Consider the following 21299-nt stretch of genomic DNA (forward strand, 5'->3'; position numbering starts at 1 on the left):
TTCTTCTCTTCTGCAGACTAAACAATCCCAGCTCCCTCAGCCTCTCCTCATAAGTCATGTGCTCTAGACCCCTAATCATTTTTGTTGCCCTTCGTTGTACTCTTTCCAATTTATCCACATCCTTCCTGTAGTGTGGGGCCCAAAACTGGACACAGTACTCCAGATGAGGCCTCACCAGTGTCGAATAGAGGGGAACGATCACGTCCCTCGATCTGCTCGCTATGCCCCTACTTATACAACCCAAAATGCCATTGGCCTTCTTGGCAACAAGGGCACACTGCTGACTCATATCCAGCTTCTCGTCCACTGTCACCCCTAGGTCCTTTTCCGCAGAACTGCTGCCGAGCCATTCGGTCCCTAGTCTGTAGCGGTGCATTGGATTCTTCCATCCTAAGTGCAGGACCCTGCATTTATCCTTATTGAACCTCATTAGATTTCTTTTGGCCCAATCCTCCAATTTGTCTAGGTCCTTCTGTATCCTATCCCTCCCCTCCAGCGTATCTACCACTCCTCCCAGTTTAGTATCATCCGCAAATTTGCTGAGAGTGCAATCCACACCATCCTCCAGATCATTTATGAAGATATTGAACAAAACGGGCCCCAGGACCGACCCCTGGGGCACTCCACTTGACACCGGCTGCCAACTAGACATGGAGCCATTGATCACTACCCGTTGAGCCCGACAATCTAGCCAGCTTTCTACCCACCTTATAGTGCATTCATCCAGCCCATACTTCCTTAACTTGCTGACAAGAATGCTGTGGGAGACCGTGTCAAAAGCTTTGCTAAAGTCAAGAAACAATACATCCACTGCTTTCCCTTCATCCACAGAACCAGTAATCTCATCATAAAAGGCGATTAGATTAGTCAGGCATGACCTTCCCTTGGTGAATCCATGCTGACTGTTCCTGATCACTTTCCTCTCCTCTAAGTGCTTCAGGATTGATTCTTTGAGGACCTGCTCCATGATTTTTCCAGGGACTGAGGTGAGACTGACCGGCCTGTAGTTCCCAGGATCCTCCTTCTTCCCTTTTTTAAAGATGGGCACTACATTAGCCTTTTTCCAGTCATCCGGGACTTCCCCCGTTCGCCACGAGTTTTCAAAGATAATGGCCAAGGGCTCTGCAATCACAGCCGCCAATTCCTTCAGCACTCTCGGATGCAATTCGTCCGGCCCCATGGACTTGTGCACGTCCAGCTTTTCTAAATAGTCCCTAACCACCTCTATCTCTACAGAGGGCTGGCCATCTCTTCCCCATTTTGTGTTGCCCAGCACAGCAGTCTGGGAGCTGACCTTGTTAGTGAAAACAGAGGCAAAAAAAGCATTGAGTACATTAGCTTTTTCCACATCCTCTGTCACTAGCTTGCCTCCCTCATTCAGTAAGGGGCCCACACTTTCCTTGGCTTTCTTCTTGTTGCCAACATACCTGAAGAAACCCTTCTTGTTACTCTTGACATCTCTTGCTAGCTGCAGCTCCAGGTGCGATTTGGCCCTCCTGATATCTTTCCTACATGCCCGAGCAATATTTTTATACTCTTCCCTGGTCATAAGTCCAAGCTTCCACTTCTTGTAAGCTTCTTTTTATGTTTAAGATCCGCTAGGATTTCACCATTAAGCCAAGCTGGTCGCCTGCCATATTTACTATTCTTTCGACTCATCGGGATGGTTTGTCCCTGTAACCTCAACAGGGATTCCTTGAAATACAGCCAGCTCTCCTGGACTCCCTTCCCTTTCATGTTAGTCCCCCAGGGGATCCTGGCCATCTGTTCCCTGAGGGAGTCAAAGTCTGCTTTCCTGAAGTCCAGGGTCCGTATCCTGCTGCTTACCTTTCTTCCCTGCGTCAGGATCCTGAACTCAACCAACTCATGGTCACTGCCTCCCAGATTCCCATCCACTTTTGCTTCCCCCACTAATTCTACCCGGTTTGTGAGCAGCAGGTCAAGAAAAGCGCTCCCCCTAGTTGGCTCCCCTAGCACTTGCACCAGGAAATTGTCCCCTACGCTTTCCAAAAACTTCCTGGATTGTCTATGCACCGCTGTATTGCTCTCCCAGCAGATATCAGGAAAATTAAAGTCACCCATGAGAATCAGGGCATGCGATCTAGTAGCTTCCGTGAGTTGCCGGAAGAAAGCCTCATCCACCTCATCCCCCTGGTCCGGTGGTCTATAGCAGACTCCCACCATGACATCACTCTTGTTGCACACACTTCTAAACTTAATCCAGAGACACTCAGGTTTTTCCACAGTTTCGTACCGGAGCTCTGAGCAGTCATACTGCTCCCTTACATACAGTGCTACTCCCCCACCTTTTCTGCCCTGCCTGTCCTTCCTGAACAGTTTATAACCATCCATGACTGTACTCCAGTCATGTGAGTTATCCCACCAAGTCTCTGTTATTCCAATCACGTCATAATTCCTTGACATCACCAGGACCTCCAGTTCTCCCTGCTTGTTTCCAAGGCTTTGTGCATTTGTATATAAGCACTTGAGATAACCTGTTGATCGCCCCTCATTCCCAGTATGAGGCAGGAGCCCTCCCCTCACAGACCTTCCTGCCTGTGCTTCCTCCCGGTATCCCGCTTTCCCACTTACCTCAGGGCTTTGGTCTCCTTCCCCCGGTGAACCTAGTTTAAAGCCCTCCTCACTAGGTTAGCCAGCCTGCTGGCAAAGATGTTCTTCCCTCTCTTCGTAAGATGGAGCCCGTCTCTGCCCAGCACTCCTTCATGGAACACCATCCCATGGTCAAAGAATCCAAAGCCTTCTCTCCGACACCACCTGCGTAGCCATTCGTTGACCTCCACGATTCGACGGTCCCTACCCAGGCCTTTTCCTTCCACGGGGAGGATGGACGAGAACACCACTTGCGCCTCCAACTCCTTTATCCTTCTTCCCAGAGCCACGTAGTCCGCAGTGATCCGCTCAAGGTCATTCTTGGCAGTATCATTGGTGCCCACGTGGAGAAGCAGGAAGGGGTAGCGATCCGAGGGCTTGATGAGTCTCGGCAGTCTCTCCGTCACATCACGAATCTTAGCCCCTGGCAAGCAGCAGACTTCTCGGTTTTCCCGGTCAGGGCGGCAGATAGATGACTCAGTCCCCCGGAGGAGAGAGTCCCCGACCACCACCACCCGCCTTCTCCTCTTGGGAGTGGTGGTCGTGGAACCCCCAACCTCAGGACATCGCATCTCATGCCTCCCAACCAGCGGAGTCTCCTTCCGCTTTCTCCCCCCAGACATATCATCTGGTCCACTCTCCGCATTGGTACCTGTGGAGAGAACATGAAAGCGGTTAGTTACCTGTGTCTGTGTTACTGTGTTACTGTTCTATAGGGACCTAGAAGGAAGAAGTATCCATGCATTACTGGGTATCTCTTTCCAGTGCTTTACTATTACTAAGGGATAATAAAACTGCACAATATTACCAGCAATTGGAGGCAGATGTTAGGGTTTGGTAGAGTTTCAATAGCTATGCTCTTGTGTGTGTTGGTTTGACTTTTTTAAGATGCAGGATAGCAACAGGAGGTGCTAGGATAGCAAGCCTGCCCTGGCAGGCAGCATAGTATATGGCTTAAGGGAATTGATAGCGGAGTTCTCCTAGGAGTCATGGTTATTAGTTTAGGGTTATTTAAAATAAACTTTTATAGTGAGTTCAAAAAACAAAACAAAACAGAATAATTCTGCCTTCTTGTATCATACATGCTATTATTGATACAATTTCATGAATATCAAGTTCCAATGCTCATTTAGTTGAAATATCAGTTATATGAGGATATTAAAATCAACTTGGAATATCTTATAAAATCTTTGTTCCAGACTGAGAAAACATGGAAGGAAGAAGCCTACAGAAATGATGGTATTTCTCACTAATGTTTTACCATTTTGTGATTACAGCATTGCCAATTCTTGTGCTTTTTGTTAGCCTAGAGATATCTGAGTTTCTTAAAAAAAGGTTTTCATGACTTTTTTTTTTCCTGATTTCAAACTTCAAAATCAGAGTTTGCTTTTACCCAAAATGTCCGTTATCTCTCATTATTGTCAATGGGTCTGTTACCACATGTTGCCCTCAACAAGATGAGTGCCATTTTGCCATAGCTTTTGCAGGTGGATGTGTCTTCCTCCCTCACCCCCGCAAAGATGGACATTCTCTGTCTTTGTTGCCAATGAGGCTGAAGATGATGGCCCCTGAGGAATCATGTGAGCTATAGACATAAGAATGTAAAGGTGCTTGGAATAAGACTGGGACAGTAGCTAGGAGAGTTTGGGGAGAGAGAAAAATATGAGGAGTCGGAGGACTTGGGGGAGTAGGGCAGACTGAAATGAGGTTGCAGGAGAATGTGAGGAGTATGAGGCAGACTACATAAACACGAAAGCTTATGCTCAAATAAATTTGTTAGTCTCTAACGTGCCACAAGTACTCCTTTTCTTTTTTACTCTAAGGAGAGTGATCACTTAAGATGAGCTATTACCAGTGGGGCGGGGAAGAGAAAACCTTTTGTAGTGATAATCAAGTTGGGCCATTTCCAGCAGTTGACAAGAACATCTGAGGAATGGGAGGGTGGGGGGGGAATAAACATGGGGAAATAGTTTTATTTGTATAATGACCCATTCACTCCCAATCTCTATTCAAGCTTAAATTAATTGTATCCAGTTTGCAAATTAATTCCAATTCAGCAGTCTCTCCTTGGAGTCTGTTTTTGAAGTTTTTTTTGTTGAAGGATAGCCACTTTTAGGTCTGTAATCGAGTGACCAGAGAGATTGAAGTGTTCTCCAACTGCTTTTTGAATGTTATAATTCTTGACGTCTGATTTGTGTCCATTTATTCTTCTACGTAGAGACTGTCCAGTTTGACCAATGTACATGGCAGAGGGGCATTGCTGGCACACAATGGCATATATCACATTGATAGATGTCAGAGGTGAACGAGCCTCTGACAGTGTGGCTGATGTGATTAGGCCCTATGATGGTGTCCCCGAATAGATATGCGGACAGAGTTGGCAACGGGCTTTGTTACAAGGATAGGTTCCTGGGCTACTGGTTCTGTTGTGTGATGTGTGGTTGCTTGTGAGTATTTGCTTCAGTTTGGGGGCTGTCTATAAGCAAGGACTGGCCTGTCTCCCAAGATCTGTGAGAGTGATGGGTCGTCCTTCAGGATAGGTTGTAGATCCTTGATGATGCGTTGGAGAGGTTTTAGTTGGGGGCTGAAGGTGATGGCTAGTGGCGTTCTGTTATTTTCTTTGTTGGGCCTGTCCTGTAGTAGGTAACTTCTGGGTACTCTTCTGGCTCTGTCAATCTGTTTCTTCACTTCAGCAGGTGGGTATTGTAGTGATAAGAACTCTTGATAGAGATCCTGTAGGTGTTTGTCTCTGTCTGAGGGGTTGGAGCAAATGTGGTTGTATCGTAGCGCTTGACTGTAGACAATGGATCGTGTGGTGTGGTCTGGATTAAAGCTGGAGGCATGTAGGTAGGCATAGTGGTCAGTAGGTTTCCGGTATAGGGTGGTGTTTATGTGACCGTCACTTATTAGCACCGTAATGACCAGGAAGTGGATCTCTTGTGTGGACTGGTCCAGGCTGAGGTTGATGGTGGGATGGAAATTGTTGAATTCCACCCTGATTTTTCTCAAGGGCTTCTTTTCCCTGGGTCCAGATGATGATGTCATCAATGTAGCACAAGTAGAGAAGGGGCACTGGGGACAAGAGCTGAGGAAGCGTTGTTCTTAGTCGGCCATAAAAATGTTGTCATACTGTGCGGCCATGCGGGTACCCATCACAGTGCCACTGATTTGAAGGTATACATTGTCTCCAAATGTGAAATAGTTATGAGTAAGGACAAAGTCACAAAGTTCAGCCACCAGGTTGCCGTGACATTATCGGGGATACTGTTCCTGACGGCTTGTAGCCCATCTTTGTGTGGAATGTTGGTTAGAGGGCTTCTATATCCATAGTGGCCAGGATGGTGTTTTCAGGAAGATCACCGATGGATTGTAGTTTCCTCAGGAAGTCAGTGGTGTCTCAAAGATAGCTGGGAGCGCTGGGAGCGTAGGGCCTGAGGAGGGAGTCTCCATAGCCAGACAATCCTGCTGTCAGGGTGCCAATGCCTGAGATGATGGGGCATCCAGGATTTCCAGGTTTATGGATCTTGGGTAGCGGATAGAATACCCCAGGTTGGGGTTCCAGGGGTGTGTCTGTGGGGATTTGTTCTTGTGCTTTTTCAGGGAGTTTCTTGAGCAGATGGTGTAGTTTCTTTTGGTAACCCTCAGTGGAATCAGAGGGTAATGGCTTGTAGAAAGTGGTGTTGGAGAGCTGTCTAGCAGCCTCTTGTTCATATTCCATCCTATTCATGATGATAACAGCATCTCCTTTGTCAGCCTTTTTGATTATGATGTCAGAGTTGTTGTTTCTGAGGCTGTGGATGGCCTTGTGTTCTGCATGGCTGAGGTTACGGGATACAATTAACTCAGGATTGAATAGAGACTGGGAGTGGATGGATCATTACACAAAGTAAAACTATTTCCCCATGTTTTTCCCCACCCCCTCCCCCCCACTGTTCCTCATACGATCTTGTCAACTGCTGGAAATGGCCCACCTTGATTATCAGTACAAAAGGTTTTCTTCTCTCCCCGCTCTCCTACTGGTAATAGCTCATCTTAAGTGATCACTCTCCTTACAGTGTGTATGGTAACACCCATTGTTTCATGTTCTGTGTGTGTGTGTGTGTGTGTGTGTGTGTGTATATAAATCTCCCCACTGTATTTTCCACTAAATGCATCCGATGAAGTGAGCTGTAGCTCACGAAAGCTTATGCTCAAATAAATTTGTTGGCCTCTAAGGTGCCACAAGTACTCCTTTTCTTTTTAATTATATTTCAATAATCTTCTTTCTCTGTTGAAATATGGCATTGCATTGTGGAAAATTTAACTCCAAAGTATACCTAATATATGGTCATGGAGCAGTGGTATTTACATTATTATACAGGTTTTTTTTGTTTTTTTACTTGTTCCTGAAGTGACATAAAGGAAAAGAACCAGTAGTATTCTCCAGGTCAGTAGCTCTTCAGATGGCTTTTTTAGTTGCACACTTTCCCGACTAAATGAACGGATAATAAACAGATATGTTTCAACCATCATTTTGCGAAGTTGCACAATGAACATGTGACTTGCATCTACTTGTCATATAATTCAGAGAGCATTAGGAGGTGTTTACATATCTTTCCTATCTGATGCAAATGTTATAGGTATATAGCATGTGAACTTAATATTTTGAACACAATAGTCTCAAACTTCAAAATATCTATTTGTTACTTCTTAAATTTTGCATCGGAAACCATCATAAAAAAATAAATTCCAGTCTGCAGATGCTTCATACAGATATGCATAGTCTGAGTTTAGGAAGGTTTTTAGAATGCAAGAGAGCAGAGGTGGGAGGATAAGGGAAGATGGTTTAAAATATTTTCTGAAATTATATAACTTATTAGAATTATTTTAGTGCTGGAAAGAGAAAGAGAAATGAGTAGTCAAAAAGGTTACAAATCCAATCATATAATGACCCACTTATATTGATGTTTCTTTCTGTGATTGTTGATCAAGATGCTGTCGTGTTTTAATTAGAAGATGAGTTTGTAATATATCCGTGCTAGATTTGATTAAACAAAGACATATCTTAAATATCTTATTTCAAAATATTTTACTTAAAGATGTGTATTACAATGAAATATCTTCAAAATGACTTAAATTTGAAATATCCAAGTTATTTAACACAGTATAACTCTCTTACATTTACATATGTATATGTGAGGAAAGCAGAAACTTTAGAAGGGTATATGCTATTTTCTGAAGGGGTGATGGTCATGGTTTATTCATAAGCCAACACTTTTTTGTTCTTATACAACATACTCCAGTGGTGTTCAGTTTTGATTACCTTTCCTGACAGAAGACTATGGTAGCAGAAACTGGAACGCTTCAGAGAAAGGTAATGAAAATGGAGGAAACATTTTCATATGAGGAGAAATTTAACCTGCTGTGAAAGGAGAAGAGCAAGAGGAGAAACAAAGTAATGAATAACAGAGGCCAGCTGAGCATTCCTATTTTACGTTTTCCCACAAAACAAGAAAAAATTAACATTTAGAGAAACTTTTAAAGGGCAACACTTTAAAATGGATAAAAATAGAACACCTGCAGCAGGCAAATACTTTAGTAATAGTCTAAAGGTTGTTGTACTTTCATTTTGATCATGCTAAATTGTACTACCCTTGTATTAATGATCACTTAATCACATGAGTAGTCTCATTGGCATCTTGCCTTTTGGTGGTTCTAGTCCAATCATTGTATCCTCCAATATTTCTTCCTTAAAAGTCATGTGTGTTAATCCATGGCTTGATCCCTCCATCTTTCCCCACAAAACCTATACTTAACTCTTTAGAGGCCGAAACAACAATCCAAAAAGGGACATTTGTCTTCCTGAAAAGATTTGATTTTTAATGAACCTACATCAGAATTTGCCTTCCATCTAAATATTGATACAACTCTCTGGCCTCTTGTTTTCCTATGAGCACAGTTCTATAACTGCATTTCATTTTTCAGATCAAGTTCTAGTAAAGGCAGAAAAGCTATTTTGCAATATGTTCGTGCTGTTTTTAACTACTGTACCACAAACAACATGGAAATACTGCAAAAAAAATGCACAGAATAAATACTTGCAAGTCATTAACTAACAATCAGAATAGAAAGGACTGTTTTAAAAAAATATCCAAACCTGAAATGAACAACTTCTAAAGGCATAGACATTTCAAATGTCTTCTGCTTCAGGAGAGTACTAGAGTAAACATGCATGTATGTGAGTCATCTCTTTAATAGTAAGTACAGATCTCTAGTAAGTAGCTCGGACAACAACTTTCCCCAAGTAAGGAAACCTAATTAGGAATTGAAGAACCTGGAGTTAGTCTGCTTTTAATTTAGGATGTTGACCTTAAATGCCTAGCAGAGCCTGAAATAATTGGTAGGAACCCACACAAGTGACACACAGCACTACAATGGTGTGGAATATAGTCAGGCCACATATCTTTGTCTAGGCACTGCGCTGCTGAGAAAATATGCTTATGGTTTGGCACTTAAAGAAAATGTTGATAATGCAATATTCATGTATAAAATAATTTGTCACTGCATCACAGCATGTACATTCCTTTATTTATTATCTTAATCTTTATAATCTGTTACCAGCCAATGAAAAGATGTGACAAAATATGTAGTTAACATTACTTATTGGTCTAATGAAGGACAGACAAATACGCTATACAACTCCCTTTCTAAGGGAACAAATTTAGAGTTTCTCATAGGCAAAGCTAGGTGAGTCAGATGGATATAAATATAGACTTATTCTTTTGGTCAGGAAAAGTTATTTCTAGGCCTTGGACATTTGAAAGCAAGATCCTGCAGGCAATTTTTTAAAAAGGGGGGCCATTTTCATCTCTACTCTAGTGAGCAGTTCACATAGTGTAATTAAATGTGATTTTAATTAAAATTCATGAAGTGCTTGCTTTTTTTTATAAAAAAGTTAGAAATATGAGCAACTTTTACAAATAACAGACAGCTGAGCCTGTATGAAAAGCTTAAGAACCTGCCAGGCAGCATTGTGAACAGCCCACAACTTGGGTTCTATAAACATGTAAAGAAATTTAAAATATAAAATTATTAACATTAAAGTGTGTGGGGGGAATCTAAAATTAAACTTCTTCTCTAAAAATGTAAATAGGTGAATTTGGAATATCTCTCTAGTTGCATATGTTTGAAATCAATTTAATGCTCATAAAATGTGCAATATTCACAATACTAGAGACAGTGAAATTTTCAGCCCTGTTCTGGACTCTCTAAGCCCAAAGAGGCAGAAAGGGTAAGGATTCCCTTTACACAATGTAGCCAGCCTTTTGCCACCTCTCCTGCCTCTCGCTGGTGTAGAAGGCATGTTGGTGCCATGCCAGGAGAAGGGGTCCTGCCTGTAACTCTGGTGAATAATGCAGCACGATTTCCCCTCCCCACACCCGATGCTTCACTTTGAATTTTGTTAAATATTCTTTTCAGATGATTTAATAATCCAATCCATCAATCTTTAGGTAAGCTGTGTGCACACAACAATAAAACTGTTAGATGGAAAGGCAAATTAATCTTTGTTCTATTCTCCTCTACAAAGAGGCGTTTTTTTGTTTAAAAGTAAATTCTATACTTTGAAAATTCTTCTGTGGAAATGATTTGTGAGCAGTTATCATAATGTGATACCTTCCCCATCATCACGTGTTTGCTTGTATAATAGTTAGAAATATTACTTAAGGTACAGGCATTACCAGTTTTGTTTAAACCCACAGTATTCCTCCTAAGGTGAACTCTTTATCAGATAGAAGGGAAGAAAAAGTACTGACTCTTTTAATGTCCTGATTTCCAATCCCTAAAACAAAGGGGTGCTGTTTATCACACCATGGTTCCATACCATGCTTCTCAGTACCACTTGGATACAGGCAATTTAACATGTGGTTTGATGTTTATGATAGGTGGAGATGGCAGCAATTTAGACAAGGAGCTTGGGGGGGGGGGCAACAGGAACTGGGATGGGGAACCTAGATGAGGGTGGAGACTGGGCTTTCCTGAGCAAGGAGACAGCAACTTGGACCAGGAGCTGCAGGGGCATAAACAGAATTGGATAAGGAGCTGGGATGGGGAGAAATGGGACTGACAAAGAAACAGTCTGGAAGGAACACAGCACAAGGGGTCAGGCTTGGGGAGAACTGGGGAAGAAGGGTCTGTGTGCCCACTAGAGAGTACTTGCTCAAGATCGGCCCTACGGTGTTTTGCCATCCAGGATGGAAAATGTTTTTGGTGTGCATCCCCAGTCAACCAGCTAAGTGCAAAAACTAAAATAAATAAAACCCTATCCAAGTGATGTGGGACCCCTGCAGATTCTGGTTTAGTGCCCTTAGCAGATGGCAGCGAGGGTGATTGACTGCTCCTATAGCTAGCCATACACTGTACTCTGGAGCCTGCTATTGGAGGACTTTCAGCATTCCTCTGCTGTCAGCAAATATGTGAAACCTACTGGCTAAGTGTGTGTCACATCCCAGTCCAGTGGCTGGTCCAAATAGCAGGTGTAGGTTGTCATACTCTATAAATTATGCAGTTAGCTAAAATGTCAGTGGTATATGCTACAGATCTAAAGATTCCTGTTCTGCTGTTGACCCATGTAGGAGTCGCATTGATTCTACATGACAGAATTTCTGGGGTTTTTTTCCCCCCAGTTAATATATTTGTGTATAATTCCCTAGGTTAAAAAAAAAGTTTTAAGGTTGAAAAGTCCAGCACTCAGGTTAGGAAATATCAGAATTAAGGTTGCCTGTGCAGATAAGAAAAACGTACCTAACTATAAAGGTAGGTAAGCTTTGGAACAGCTTTCAGAGGGAGGTTGAGGAATCCCCATCACTGGAGGTTTTTTAAGAACAGGTTGGACAAACACCTGTCACAGATGGTATGCTAAATTTACTTGGCCCTGATTCAACGCCAGGGGCTGGACTTGGTGACTTATCAAGGTCCCTTCCAACCCTGCATTTCTATGATACTAATGTTTTTCCTGTCTTCTAATCAACAAAAAATATTTTGATGTGATTAATAAAAAAGCCAACCTTTTTGTTACATGTTTTATTGCTGGCTTGAAATACTGAAAAATGATGTAATTGCATTTGGGGAATTATACAAATGAATCTCAATTAAGTAGTCCATTTTTAATACTGTATGTCTCAAAATGTGTTTCTATACATTTTCTAAATCTGTTTTAGTTTAAACAGTAGTGAAAACTGAGGAGGCAGTGGTATACAGATGGCAATGCAAGAAAGGAATACCCTTAATGGATGGACATTGAGTCATGTCCATTCTTGAGACACAGTTTGGAATAGATTAGTTCTGAGTGTGAAACAGTTTTCTCATCCCACAGAACTTTTCAAGGTATCAAAAAAAATCCCATCTTGAATCAGAATGAAAAGTTGAAATCTTTAAAATTTTGAAAGTCAAAAATCTAAAGAAAAAAAACAAGGCTTTTTGTTTTGGTCAGATCAAAATGTTCCAGTTTGACTTTAAAATTGGATTTTTCAAGTCTAAACAAATTTTATGAAATTTTAAAAACTTTTTCCATTTTTTGTGAAAATATTTGTGGAAACCAATCCTTTTCCCCCAAAAGAAACTATCAAAATTCTTGAACAGCTCTAGAAGAGATGCACTAGATTTTGAAGTTGTCCTCGTTTAATTAAAAAAAAAAGGGGGGAGAAAAGTGGATGGGTATTAAAACATTTACGTAAATGATTAACCAAATTCTGTGCTTACATATTAATGAATAATTCCTAGCAAAAATGAATAGGTGCTCCACAGATATAACTCAAGGCAATATGACCCTATTTATGTACAGATTCAAATAAAAGCATGTATACATATGGCATGATATATTAATTGATTTATCCGTGGTTGATAGTCTCTTGCTTTTAAAAAGGAAGTGGGGAGAAAGGGTTAGATTACCAAAAAAAGCTCCAAGGCCTTAAACTTTGTCCTAGAAGAAAATGTAGTAGTTTTCTTGATGGATTTTAATTTTTATCTTTTAACAAAATAAAGTAGTGTAATAAAATAGTTTGGCAGAGAAATAGATTATCCTCACATCACATTAATTTGTATTTTTTTCCTCTTACTAAAAAGGTTCAATGATGTGTAATGGGTCACATCTTGTAAAATATGGACATTTCATTTAACAGATTCTTTTAGTCAAAACTTCTTGTAATTTAAACTATCATAATCTCTATTTACAATAGCAGACCCAAACTGTTTTTACTGCATAAGTAGCAACTGAATGAATAGTTCCTGTTAAATTTAAATAAAATAATGATGCATAAAGTTGGATGGGGAATACTAGGAAAGAGAGCAATTGCTCTCCAGAGGTATAAATAAAATAGCAAAAAGTAGAAGAGGGTATGTTCCATTTATCTCCCACATTAGTACAATTGTACAATAGGTGTTATATGATTTTAACATTTGTTTGTATAACTAAAATGTAACCCTATGCATGGCATATTATGCCAAAGGACTACAATATCCCCCAAGTTAAAATATACAAACTGCCTCCAAAGATCAGGTGGACACTTTGCTGTCACTCTTTCTGCAGATCTTAAGAAAACATTTTATTACTTCAAATATTGATTGGTAATTAAATTAGAAGTAGGGGTATTTAGAGTTTTACTACTATTCCTCCTCTAACCCTAACACAGAAAAAGCTATCAGCTTTCTCAAAGTGATTTTTTTTTAAGAAACAAATGAAGCTATATATTAGTTATAGGTATATATGCAGGGCTCCCACTAACTTTAACGACAAGTTTGAGTAGCAGCCGTGTTAGTCTGTATTCGCAAAAACAAAAGGAGTACTTGTGACACCTTAGAGATGAACAAATTTGAGCATAAGCTTTTGTGAGCTACAGCTCACTTCATCGGATGCATTCAGTGGAAAATACAGTGGGGAGATTTATATACACACACAGAGATCATGAAACAATGAGTGTTACCATACACACTGTAAGGAGAGTGATCACTTAAGATGAGATATTACCAGCAGGAGAGCGGGGTGGGGGGAACCTTTTGTAGTGATAATCAAGGTGGGCCACTACAAAATGTTTTCTTCTCCCCCCCCTCCCCCGGCTGGTAATAGCTCATCTTAAGTGATCACTCTCGTTACAGTGCATATGGTAACACCCATTGTTTCCTGTTCTCTGTGTATATAAATCTCCCCACTGTATTTTCCACTGAATGCATCCTATGAAGTGAGCTGTAGCTCACAAAAGCTTACGCTCAAATAAATGTATTAGCCTCTAAGGTGCCACAAGTACTCCTTTTCTTTTCACTAACTTTAATGGGACCCTGATACAAGTATCTGAAGTAGAAAAATTGCCTGTGGATAGCTACCATTGAAAAAGACAGAAACTTCTTGGACTGTATCATGACACTGACTTGAAAAAAGAATTTTTCAGGTCTCCAGCCAATGTTTAGTTTTGAGTGGGACAAGTAGATGTGTGCAGTTATCTCATTATTGTATGCTAATTGAAACCTGCCTGTAAAGTAGTACATATTTTCTCCTCATGGACCAATGAGCACATTTAAAAGACGAGAAGAAATCATGTTAAAGATTTTCCTGATGTAACCATAAGAGCTTACAAAATTCATATATACTAATTAGGGTGAGGAAAGTGACTGTTTTGAAAGAATCAATATAATGTTACAGTAGCTTTGTGTGGGGTAGTCGTAGCTTCATACATAATTTCATGGGTCACAGGCATGTTTGTTACTGTGAACATGCCATATGAAAGGACAGGAAAATAAAATGTAATTGATAGTGTGAAAACTATTATGGGGCTATTATGTGGTGATTCACTGGTGTATATGAATGTATTCTGTAATATACACCTCTTTTAGGGATGAATTGTTAATTGTATGGTCAGACACTCAAGATAGCTGGATGAATGTTTCTTCCACTCCAGGCATTTGGTAACCCCTTACAAAAGGACTATTAGGAACATGTGTAATGAGTTGGGCTGCATTTTCAACCACACCCTTTCTTATTAACCTTTCCAAGAAATTCCCAAAAAAACATGTTTTGTTTTTTTTAAAGCTATAAATGTTTTGGCAGTCTTCCACACTCTTTAGTCAGAGTAAAGGGATTGCTGTATTCTGGTAGAACACTCTGCTGCCATTACAAACAGATTTAAGATTCAGTTCACTCTCTCATACAACCCTTCAGCAAGGTTAGAAGATGACTTTCTTTCACTCTGTCATCATCTTTGGAGCCATGGAGGATATACTGGATTATCTGAATTAAAAGATGAAATGTCTTCATCCAGTTCAGGTGTTTGGGTTTTTTCTGGTTCTACTCTGACCTACGGGCAGATGACATTTCTGCATGGTACACCTGTTTTCTATACCATGCAATAGGTTCTGTTCTGACCTACTGTTCAGTTTTAACCCCGTCTTGTCCAGCCTTTTTAGGACTTTCAGTAGGTGCAAGTGGTTTTGCCATGGTGGTATGCCATAGAAAAAAGAAATATGGTCCATTTGGCACCAGAGGACTCTTTCCTCCAGACTCTCAACTTCCATTGGAAGCATTCAGAAGGTCAAGAGATGTTAAATGCTAGCTTTCTGGGGGCGGGGGAGGGGGCGGGGAAGGGAGACAAAAAATGAGCTGATTCTGGAATTAGCTGTGTCCTGTATCTGTTAGAATCTAGTTTGGGCATCCAATTTTGAGAAGACATTTGCCTCTCCATATTGTCCTAAAATGTGTTTCATGCAACAAAATATGTCATATCTGCTGATGGTTTCATAAGCTTAGTAAGATTTACACACATAGTCATGTCTGTATGCCATTCTACTGAACTTCAGCATGGGTCATTTTTCAGAGCATAATGGAACCAATGACCTAGTGAAATCCTAGAAGTGAAAGAGAAAGAAAGTCAAGGATGATGAGCTAAACAGTTGGAAATTGAAAGTTACACAATGAATTCCATTACACAGTTACCACTACTACATTTTTAAAATTGAATTTACTGCAAATACATAGTCGATTAAACTATGGTGGGTGATAAATGTCTAGTTTTAATGGCTACCAATATATTGAATATATTTATATCCTTTACAGGGTGTCATGTTATGTTTTCTTATTTAAGTAACTGCTTCCTCCATACTCTCCTACTTGGACAAATTAAAGTTTGTTTGATTCAATCACAGTTTTAATATCTCTGAGGGGAGGGAATGTATAAGGTAACTGCTGAGTATTTGCAGATTTCCTTTCAATGTATCAGTAAAAAGATACTGTTTATTCAGGTATTTTCCTTTAAAACAAATGGTCAGCCACTCAGGTTTTGACTGTTAGATAACCTCCAGTAGTTTGATTTGCATTGCTAAGTTAAGAGTAGAAACATTTTAGTAACAAAACTAATATCCTTTTAAAAAAGACGCATTCCCTTGAAGAAATACATATGCTAACATGCTCTTATCACTTTAGACATATTTACAATTCTTTAAGTATCTAGGTGTTCCAAAAACTTTTAAATTGCACCTATATTACCACAATAAATAAATAGGGGTCATATGTGAAAAATTGCTAGTTTTATTTTTAGTTGGTAGATAGAGTAATTTCAGTATTTTTAGTATTATTTCTACTGCAGGGAGTACTCATGTGGGTAAAGTTACGTAGTTATTGAGAGCATTTGGCAAGGTTTTAAAAGTATAAATCAAGTGCAGTACCCTATTAAGACAAACTAGTCAGACAAAACCAGAATTATCTAAAGCAGTACTTGTGGCACCTTAGTGACTAACAAATTTATTTGAGCATAAGCTTTCCTGTGCTACAGCTCACTTCATCGGGTGCATGAACTGTCGCTCACGAAAGCTAATGCTCAAATTTGTTAGACTCTCGGGTACCACAAGTACTCCTTTTCTTTTTGTGGATACAGACTAATATGGCTGCTACTCTGAAACTTAACCAATAAGTAACCTAAACAAGTATCTGATCTTCCAAAGATCAGGTCTTAAGTAGTAGAATGTGAAGATGGAGAGTCACTGGTGAAGGTATTTTTGCTGGAGGGATTGCGCTAGGTGATCATTGAGAAGGATGGAATGAGGTGACTACTGGGGAAGGGGAAATACTGCAAACGATACCAAAAGAAAGAGTGGTAGGATGGAGAGGAGCATTGGCTGAGGAGTATAACTCTTACATTCACAAGAAGTGTTTCTAAATCATTTTAAGTAATGGAACACTGAAGTGTTCCATCTAGTGGCAGTGGGAACAAGACTCCCTTTTATATTAAAACACTTCCATTTAAAAAGCAAATGTTTGTGTAGAAGACTCTGCAGTTCATCTTTTCTGCCACACCTATACTGCACACATGTACCTAAGTAACTTCAGTGCTCTCAGAAATGCATTTTATTAAGCATCAAGATTTACTTGAACTATTATCGGCTATTCTGCAACCAATGGGGTAAGCACCTCATTATGTAACGAGCAGTTTGTTTCCAAAGAGTTGACTTTTTTAAATTGAATTTGAGAAGAGAGAGAAATGAAAATGTAAACAGATCATGGAAATGGTGGGTGGAGTGCTGAGTTCATTGGGACCTGGCTATGATCCAGATTTTTATTTTATGGCTTGGATTAACTGTCAATCAGTAGCCAAATTAGAATGGCTTTAGCCAACTTTTATAATAGAAGAAACTATTTGCTATTCCCTATCACGTTTTGTATTTTTCTGTCAGATGCTTACAAAATTGAGCAATGTATCATGAAATTGTTGTAGCAGACATCCTAGAGACCTAAATCAGAAATAAATTTCAAAGGGATACTTTTTCTCAAGAAGCAGAGTACACATGGGGGAAGGTCTGCTGGCAAGATTGTGGAATCAGAATGCAATCACAAGCTGTCTTCCCCCAGGAAGTCTACAAGCTACCAATGCAGCCAACAGTAGCTAGTGCAGAAAGGGGTGAGGCAGTGATTCAAGGTATGCCTGTTGCAGCCTCTCCATGAATGTGTCAATTGCCCACTTACGCCTACAGGGTCTTTTTTTATTTCTCCCTATCTTCTGTGTCCAGATTTTCCCAGAGAGCTTTAACTCAGACAAAGAGATTAGGGTGTGACAGTGCCCCCCGTAAGGCTTTGTGGAAATATGCTTATGAATATATATGACATAACTGGAATATATTCTATGCTACACATGCCATGTAACATATCTATGTAAAGGTTATGATCTACTGAATCTATTAATCCTATTTGTATGCATGTATCATTTTTGTATTTGAAGTTATGAATATTGGCCATGTACTGGCTTGATTTCTAAATAACCTTAATAGAGCATTTGGTCAGTTCCTGGAGAAAAGAATTCGCAAAGTTAAGTGCCCAGTTAAGAAGTACTTAAGGAACAATGACAGGTTTCAGAGTAGCAGCCGTGTTAGCCTGTATTCGCAAAAAGAAAAAGAGTACTTGTGGCACCTTAGAGACTAACAAATTTATTAGAGCATAAGCTTTCGTGAGCTACAGCTCACTTCATCGGATGCATTTTGTGGAAAAAACAGAGGAGTGATTTATATACACACACAGAGAACATGAAACAATGGTTTTATCATACACACTGTAAGGAGAGTGATCACTTAAGATAAGCCATCACCAGCAGCAGGGGGGGGATCAGCGGCACTGCGTTGGGTACCCGCATGGCCCCACAGTATGCCAACTTTTTTATGGCTGACTTAGAACAACGCTTCCTCAGCTCTCGTCCCCTAATGCCCCTACTCTACTTGCGCTACATCGATGACATCTTCATCATCTGGACCCATGGAAAAGAAGCTCTTGAGGAATTCCACCATGATTTCAACAATTTCCATCCCACCATCAACCTCAGCCTGGACCAGTCCACACAAGAGATCCACTTCCTGGACACTACTGTGCTAATAAGTGATGGTCACATAAATACCACCCTATATCGGAAACCTACTGACTGCTATTCCTACCTACATGCCTTTAGCTTTCATCCAGATCATACCACTCGATCCATTGTCTACTGTGGGAGATGGAGACTATCAAATGTTCTAAGGAAGGATTTGCCAATGGAAAATATCAGAATTTGGCAGAACATAATGCTACCCCACGGGTCATGAGAAACGAAGTAAACAAGACTATAAAAGTTAGGAATTTGGCTACACTACAAAGCTAATAGCATGAGAAGCGACTTCTAGTCTCCAGCACAGCAGAATAATGGAACACTAAGATTGGATAATGAATTGTAAAAAAGATAAACAGCTATCGTATATATATGACTGTGTAATCAGAAATAAAGTGCTTTTTACCAGCAACTGTCTCAGTTGTGCTGCAAGCCGGCCTGCTAACAGCGACAAATGGTGACCCCGACGTGATAGGAATTCCGTGAGTTCGGCACCACGTCCGGAGTAAGAAACAGCAGGGACCGCCGCTGCCGGTATCCTCAATTTAACGGAGGAACCAGGACACCCAATTGAGGCGAGGGAGCTCCCCACTATTAAAGGTGAGCGGCGGGGGACATCTCTCATAATGGGAGTCGCAGCATCTGCAGATGAGCAGGCCGTATTCAAGGTCTTAAGCAATCTGCTCAGTAACCAGGGAGAAAAATATTCCCCGGAAGCTCTTCAAAAACTGCTTCGGTGGGGAAGGCGATGGGGTTTTTTGGTTACTGCAAAGAATGTATTTGATTTTTCGGTATGGAAGGCGTTGGGGGAGGACATGTGGGATTCAGTGGGTGTTGGGAATAAAGAGGCTATTGCGTTAAGCCCTACCTGGCGAATAGTTCATCGAGCTGTTACAAGTGCGGCGGCTCAGGCTGGAGCCCATACCGCGCTACGTGAGGCGCTTGGGTCGCCCCCAAAAGGGGTGTTCCCGACCGGGGTGCAAGACTTTTTTGGGAAAACAACACCCACGATCCCCTTGGCACCGCCAGAGGCTAGTGAAGTGCCACTACCTGGAGATGCCGATCGCTCCGGTGATGAAGAACCAATGGCAGTGGATCAACCGGTTTCGGAAGGACAATCTCCCCAGGGCAAGGTTGTTTCTGTGCCTGAGAAATCTGGGCCATATCCTTCGGCGGAGCATCCTTCGGTTTTACCGTCGGCCCCTGTTGCACCGGTTCGGCTTACTGATTTGCCTGAAGGGGGAGAATTTGATGACCTGACGCAGGAACAAATCATTCGCTGTTTGTACAAGGAGGGCAGTAAGGTTCAGCAGATGATGGATGAACTGGATCGAAAGGAGGGTAGACCACCGGGATCATCACAGTCACAGTTATTGAAACAGTTACAGGATCAAGGCATACCAAATCCTTCGCAGTGGCCTCATGTTTGCAGATTATGCGGGTATTATGACTGTACGGAACATCTCACATCGGAAGGAGCCTTGACGACAACAGCAGAGGAAGACTACCGTAAAATTTTGAATCCTATTACGCGTCCGGTCCGACCAAAGGCAAAGCCTCCGCCGCCTGCGTATTCTCCAGTCAAACGAGAACAAGGGGACAGGGGGACAGGGGTGATTTGGAGAACAGAGGGAGAAAGGAGAGAAGGATCCCCTGATCCGATTAAGAGGTGGCATGGGTTGATAAAGGATGCTATTATTGAAGGGGAATTCTGGGATGCCATGCCAGCTACGTTCCCAGTTTCAGTATCATGGACCGGGGCTAGAACATGGGTACCGTTGGATTGGAAACTAATGAGGGAAGCCCAAAAGGCTATTATGGCATATGGGCTAAAAAATCCTTATGTACAAGCATTATTGGAGCAAGTGTTTTCGGGGCAGGCTATGTGTCCTTTTGATGCACAAAAATTTGCTGATATGTTATTAACACCCACACAGAGATTATTATGGAAAGATTCTTGGAAAAAGAAGGCTGAGCATGCGGTAGTGACTAATTTAGATAAACCCCAGGACGACCCTCTCCGGGCAGCAACAATAGACATGCTGTTGGGAGAGGGGCGATTTGAAGATCCTCAGGTACAGGCGCGATTGGTACCCCAAATATTACAACAGTCTCAACTTTTAGCATTGGAGGCATTTAAGGAGCTCCCTGTTTTGGGCACCCCTTCACCCCCATATTTAAAAATCATGCAGGGAATGGGCGAATCTTTTGCCCTCTTTTTGGACCGTCTCAGGACGGCATTAGATAGGGCCCCTAATTTAACACCAGAAGCCCAATCGGCGCTAGGATTAGATTTAGCTCTTCAAAATGCTAATCCCACATGTAAGAAGATTTTGGTGACTTTACCAAAATCGGCTTCCCTAGTCGATATGATTGAAGCCTGCACTCGTGCCCCCTTGGTGGAGGAGGAGGATAAGGCAAAGATTCATGCACGCGCCTTGGCGGTAGCCTTGAACACCTCCAAGCCGAATTGGCGAAAAGGAAGGGAGGGGGCGTGTTATCAGTGTGGAATGATGGGTCATTTAAAACGAAACTGCCCAAAGAAAAGGGCACAAAGGCAAAGCAGCTCACCCCCCGCCCCTTTTCCTGGGACCTGTAATCGATGTGAAAAATTCGGCCACAGGGCCACGGAATGCCGCTCTCGGTTTAAGAAGGATGGAATCCCATTGCAGGGGGCGGGAAACACCTCGCAGAGCACCAACCGGCAGGGCGTGAGGACAAACAATACTCCAGCTGCTTGGATGTCCTCCGCGGGGCAACCACCAGCAGTGCTGGAGTTTATTTGGCCACAGCCACCGACTTTACATTAGAGAATGATGAGGT

The sequence above is a fragment of the Dermochelys coriacea genome, chromosome 9 (genome assembly GCF_009764565.3).
Source record: "Dermochelys coriacea isolate rDerCor1 chromosome 9, rDerCor1.pri.v4, whole genome shotgun sequence".
Lineage (NCBI taxonomy): Eukaryota > Metazoa > Chordata > Testudines > Dermochelyidae > Dermochelys > Dermochelys coriacea.